The sequence below is a fragment of the Sardina pilchardus genome, chromosome 4 (genome assembly GCF_963854185.1).
Source record: "Sardina pilchardus chromosome 4, fSarPil1.1, whole genome shotgun sequence".
In the NCBI taxonomy this organism is placed as follows: domain Eukaryota; kingdom Metazoa; phylum Chordata; class Actinopteri; order Clupeiformes; family Clupeidae; genus Sardina; species Sardina pilchardus.
Window position 1 is genome coordinate 24,625,319 of NC_084997.1, and position 6,493 is coordinate 24,631,811.

Consider the following 6,493-nt stretch of genomic DNA (forward strand, 5'->3'; position numbering starts at 1 on the left):
CACACACACACACACACACACACACACACACACACAGACACACACACACATATACATATATATATATATGTATATACTGTATGAGCAATTCCATGCAAAACTGTCAAGTCCATAACCCCACACAGCGTCAAACTATGATGTGGATGATGATTTCTTAAAAGTTTACCATTTCGCTCTTCTTGTTTGTACAACATATTCAATGACATTGTTAACTTAATCATTTGCATTATATAAATGTAACCTATTTTTCCACCCTTATGTCTCAACATATAGGCTACTATACACATAGTCACATTCATAAACATAAACAGGATCCTAGGTTCTCAATTTGCTGGACTCACTGTCTACCATAAAGTTAAAGAATAGTAATAACAGAAGAAAAGGTAAGAAGATGTTGATAGTGTGATTAACTGTGTGGTGCCTCCACTGAAGAATGTCTTTACCACTGCCCTGGTGGAAATATGCAAATCCTCAGAAATGTCAAGTGACTACTGTTACTTCTAACTGCTTTGATATAGCGTATCCTAAATGAAATACTATGCAATGCAAGCATCACAAAACATTTATTTTATCCTTTGTTTTTAACTCTTAGAATTCAGTTCAGTAGGCTATGACATAATAAAATGAAAGTACAAAAACAGTTTTTAAAACCCCTTTTTAAAAGTTCAACCTATCACTTTCAATGAAATCTCAATTAAGGATTACGTAGTTTTAGATAGTAACTGTGTGGTAATAATTCACCTATACCACCCATAGCCTAAATTAATTAAATGTTTACTATGAACAATAGTTAAATAAAACACACAGTAATACTTTCTATAACACTTTGTGTTGGATGTAATTCATTGAACCTATTGTTAACTGCTATACAATAAGTGGGCCAAACTTCACAGTTTAAGTCTCCACACATAAGCTTGCCTACTGAGTCTAAAAACATAGCTCCCACTTTCCTTAGCTGGAGGGGAATTCTGAGATTTCTCCCTAAAGCAGAAACTATTATTTTTACCTAATTATTATTACTATTATTATTGGGAAGGTTATAGGTTTGCACTGATTCAGGTAGGGTAGTGGCACTATACTGGATGGTATATCGGTTAGAATATAGGACAGAGAAGAGATGGGGTTTAACTTTGTATTGTTCCAGCAGAGACATTCAGGATTCCATACATACAGAGAAATATAGGTAGATGGCTATTTATATAGATAATATATCTGCAGCATACAGATATGCATTGAATACTAAGCTCATTAAACTGAATTGTAAGCCAGGACACACATAGGCTACAGCAACGGCAACGCTAACCCCTTCAAGAAAGAAAAGAAACCTTTTTGTTCGTGACTACAGTTATTATGTGGTCAATAACGCCATGTAGCGGCGTAAACGGTAATGTGTAATAGCGTTAACTCGCACAGCACAGGTACAAACTTCCTCCAGTCGGAGATTGTTAATGAGGGCTATCTTTTACTGTCTATGGGGCTAAAGGACTGTATGGATTGATTGATTGTGTTGCTTGGGTGGCGTCAGTTAGAACCAAAGATCATACAGCGCTAGAATCTTTGGTTAGAATACTGGTTGTGAAGCAGTAGTTTCTCCTTAGTTTCTTTATTGAGTTTTCTTCCACCATACAACAGCATGAATAAACTTATAATGTATAGTGGTCTGTAAAGAACCAAATAAACTGTCATTAATATGGTCACTAAATAAACTGTATCGCTATCTCTCATTCTATAAGCTCAACTTCTCACACAAGTAACACAGGCTTCCTTCATTTCAAACCCTTAATGCTAATGCTCCGTTTAGCATGCTAAGTCCTTGCATATCAACGTGAAAGATACATCCCACTCCCAATACACATGACCGAAGGTTACGGTCACTTACTTTTGTTGTCATACACGCACACAACTTCAACTTAAGGTAATTGGCAGTAAACTCACTCAAAACTAACGTCATGAACTTCACCAACACTGTGGTGTACTACTAGATTTTCTAGATAACGTCTCTAATGAACTAGCATGAGGCTGCACGAGAGGGCGTCACTAGGCAACAACACCTCAACAGAAGAAGAGTACAGAGATGCAAGACTAGTTCTAGTCTACGTCCTTACAGTAGAAACGCTAAACAGTAGATTCTTAAGCTAAACACATGAAGTATTATAATTTCAGAGAACACTTACAGTATATTACTTCATGGAAATCATGTCAAGAGCAAGTTTAAGTGTATTAGCAAACCTCTTGCATACCAGTGTGAATTAACGATGTATGTATCAAACTTACTTTTTGTCAATGATCGCATCTCTGAATGTAAAGGGCTGGATTACTCAGGATAACTGCAGGAATTGTCTAAGGGTAAATTAATTATCTATGTTTTTTGTGCACAGCCGTCTGCTCATCATCACAACAGAAAACGAAACTTAAAATCCTCAGACAGGGCGACCGCTCTACTTCCGGTATTTCGCCGAATTTGGGAGTGAAGTTCACCCAGAATGCTCAGGTCAATACAAATCATCCAAAACACACCGTCAGTATGAAACATCGTGTGATTGTCGAGTATATATACCAAATGAACACTCGCAATGTTGAACAGCGTGTAAGTCCGTACTTGCCCCTCGGGGCCATGGCATTGCTTAGATCTACCAGTCTCAGGATGAGACACCCCGATGCGGACCTTCCTAGAATCACACCTTCATTGTACCGTTGCGGACAATCCATGTCATCCAATGACTAATTGAATAGTGGAAGGGTACTATCATCCCATAATGAAGGTATGAAAATACAGGGAATGACTCCATAGTGCTGTGAGAATTACAGCAGTATGTTTTACAAGAATGGCCTCGATTTGATTTTTTTTTAAAAATATCAACATTGTATCTTAAATCACTCTGAAATGTCATTTCTGCATGACCTAAGCAATTTAAGATGAGCTATTCTGCTTAATAGTATACATTCGCCAACACACACGTTTTTGCTAATTATAGAGCCATCGACAGACCGAATAACACCACATTTATTGAGGGTGCTTTGGATGGGGTCTCAAGTCATCCCACCAAATATGGCTTTCATACGTCACAGTATTTCCAAGATAGGCACACTTCCTGTTTGGCGGCTTCGCTCGCTGAATTTAATTGGTTGTCACAGGCGAACGCTTGGACGTATGAAGGCGAAATCAAGGCGGTTGATCCGCCTTGGTCTGTAGATCACGCGTGCCAAGTTTCATGACGATCGGGGGAACTATGCGGCCAGAGTTGCTTTACTTTGACTTTGGACAAAATTCAAAATGGTGGAAAATCCATCATGGCGGAAAATGACGTCACATAGTGCGTTGGAATCAGCTGAGTCAGAGGATTCCAATGGTATAAGTTTTATAAAAATCGGCCATACGGATCAAAAGTTACGGGCATGAACGTGTTTTCAATCTTTGACCAGTTGGTGGCGCTAGAGCGTGAGAGTGGCGAGCATGAAACCTGGTGGTGTCAATCAGGGTAGTCTCCTCTATCAGCATACCAAATTTCATGATTTTATGTCTTACGGTTTGGGCTACAGGTGGAAAAATGTGTGGGCATCAGCGCTCAAAAATCGCTTTTCCATTCATTCCTATGGGAAAAAATCGACCGGAAAAACTGGAATAACGGGAGAACGACATGCCGTATCAAAAAGCTGTATACAAGCCACCATCCTCGCATCAGGACCCACGCGTGAGAAGTGGAACGGCGTCTCTAGCTCTAAATCCCTAGGACAAGATAGGGAGACAAAAGTTGGACTTGAGATAAATAAGTATATGAAACGCACGGATAACAATAGTGTGCTTTTGCAAGCACACTAATAATAGGCGAGTGTAGATGCATGTATACTATACTCTGTGACTCCGATTCACATACATGTTTTATGCTATAATTGCTATAATGACTATTACAATTTAATGTTATTAATGGTTTATAAATGCATATTAACTTTGCTTGCTGCTTTTGTCAAATAATGCATATCAAATCCAAGCTGTAGAGTATGCTGATAAACAAGAATACAAAGGAGATGTATGTTTATCAGATAGAAATAGAATACAGTCTTACTAAGTCCACAACACAAACAAACAATCAGTCCTATGAGCAAAATTCACACTGTTGTGTGTGTGTTGGGGTGGGGGTAGGGGGTTACTAGTGTTGAAGTCCATATTGATTGTCAAACTCATTTATTTTTCATTTACACGTAATGGAATATGTTACAGTAAGTGTATCCCAAACAAGGACATGGAATTAGACTATGATTTTTGCATGAGTCCGACTGGATGCATTTTACTGAAAGCAACAGAAGAAGCCCAAGGTATGTGACTGCCTGCAAACACTCAAATCATCAACTTTCTTTACATTTACTGAGTTAAACAGGCATAGGGATATCTCTATAATGATCATTTCTATGCTGACATATTACGCCTGGTACATCAGTGTTAGGCTAGAATTATCCTGTCAAATAAGATATCATATACTGTATGTAACTCTAACATGTTAGGCCATGTATAATCTATATTCATTTTATAAAATGACACACTACTTACTGTATATGTGAATGCAGTAAGATTTTGTGGTAGAATAATCATTTAACACCATAATAAAAACACTATGAGTAGATTATAGATTGATTTTAAGTGTAATAAGCTCAAGCAACATATTGACAATTTTTTTCTGAGTTGAGGAATAGAAAAGTACACAAAATTACACCATTGATTTTCTCTGTTGTTATCCTTTAATAAACTTGGATTAAAATATAGTGCCCTAAAAAGATTACCTTGAATGAAAATAAAAGACACAAGGTTTTTATAAAATAATAATTGAATTGCTCTGTATGGAAGAGCAAAAGGGCCACGAAGTAATATATTTATTCTAAATGTCTGGGGGGAAAAAAATCGAAAAAAAAGCCACATTTTTTGACATAAAGTCAGTTTTGAGAAAAAAAGCCACATTTTTTGACATAAAGTCAGTTTTGAGAAAAAAAAAAGCCACATTTTTTGACATAAAGTCAGTTTTGAGAAAAAAAGTCAACATTTTCGAGAAAAAAGTCATAAATCTGTGGAAGGCGGCCCCCACGGCAGTGACATTCACTGGTGGCCAGTAGACGTGAGAGTGGCAGAGAGACACACTGATTTCGTCCATGTTCACGACACCATGTTCAGGTCTGGATAGAAATCACAATACTGTGATTCTGTGCTAAGACTGCAATGATCTCTTTGTTAGTTAATCCAATCTCGAAATAACATTTAATTAAGTCGTCCATTTCAGCAGCTGCACTATGCCAGGAGACGAAGTCTCTGTCAGCTCCAGCTCTGAATGACCTGGTACTTCCTGGTAGCCTAAATCTGTGACTTTTTTATCAAAAATTTCGACTTTGCTTCTCAAAAAAATCGACTTTATTTCTCAAAACTTTCTACTTTATTTCTCGAAATGTTTGACTTTTTAAAATGTCGCCTTTTTTTCTCAAAAATTTGAATAAATATATTATTTGGTGGCCCTATTGCTCTTCCGTAGCTCTGAGCAATTAGAAAGTAATATTTATATACAGTAGTAAGTAATATTTGTTGTCTTTGTTTTTCAGTTTATTTGTGGTTCACAAGTACACTAGCCTGACAAGCCGGTCTGGGAACTCACTATAGGCAGGGCTCAATCGGAGGGATGGGATAAGCGGTTGTCTTTCAAATTCCCTAGGATAGCATTACATCAAATCATCTTCCTGTTTTTGTAAGTAGCAGGATGGGGAATTCACGCTTAACGGTCGCAACTTCTGTTCGCAGGTCAGTCATCCTTATGTTAAGCCCATCTACCGACTACACAATGTGAATGGCCCAATAGAGGTTTAATTTTCCCAGCTCCCAAGTCAACGGAGAGTTGCTAGACTACGCTAGGGGCATCTAGATTTCTAGGCTACTATATTGCCAAAAGTATTTGCTCACCTGGCATGACTCACATATGAACTTCAGGCACATCCTGTTCTTAATCCGTAGGGTTTAATATGATGTTCGTCCACCCTATGCAGCTATAAGAGCTTCAACTCTTCTGGGAAGGCTTTCCACAAGATTTAAGAGTGTCTGAGGGATTTTTTGCAAAGGGTTGACCGACGTCATATTAAAAGGGATATTCTGCCATTTTTCGAATTAAACTCATTTTCTACCTCCCCTCGAGCAAAACACTTGATATTTTCCCGTTCATCCAGCCATTCTGTGAGTCTGGTGATAAAACTTTTGGCTTCAGCCTAGCAGTAGATCATTGAATCGGTTTGGACATAAGCATCTTGCCTGCTAGCCTCACATTTAAAAGTGACTAAAATGTCTGGTAATTTTCGCATTTAAAACTCTTCTGAAGTTAGAAAGTGCAATAAACCCAACTGAAAATTAAACCAGGTGATTTTCTAGGCTGATTTGACATGGAACTACACTCTCATCTGGCGTAATAAAGGAAAGTTGCAAACGTATTATGGGCGCAGTGATATCGCGCAGCACCTAAAAATAGTC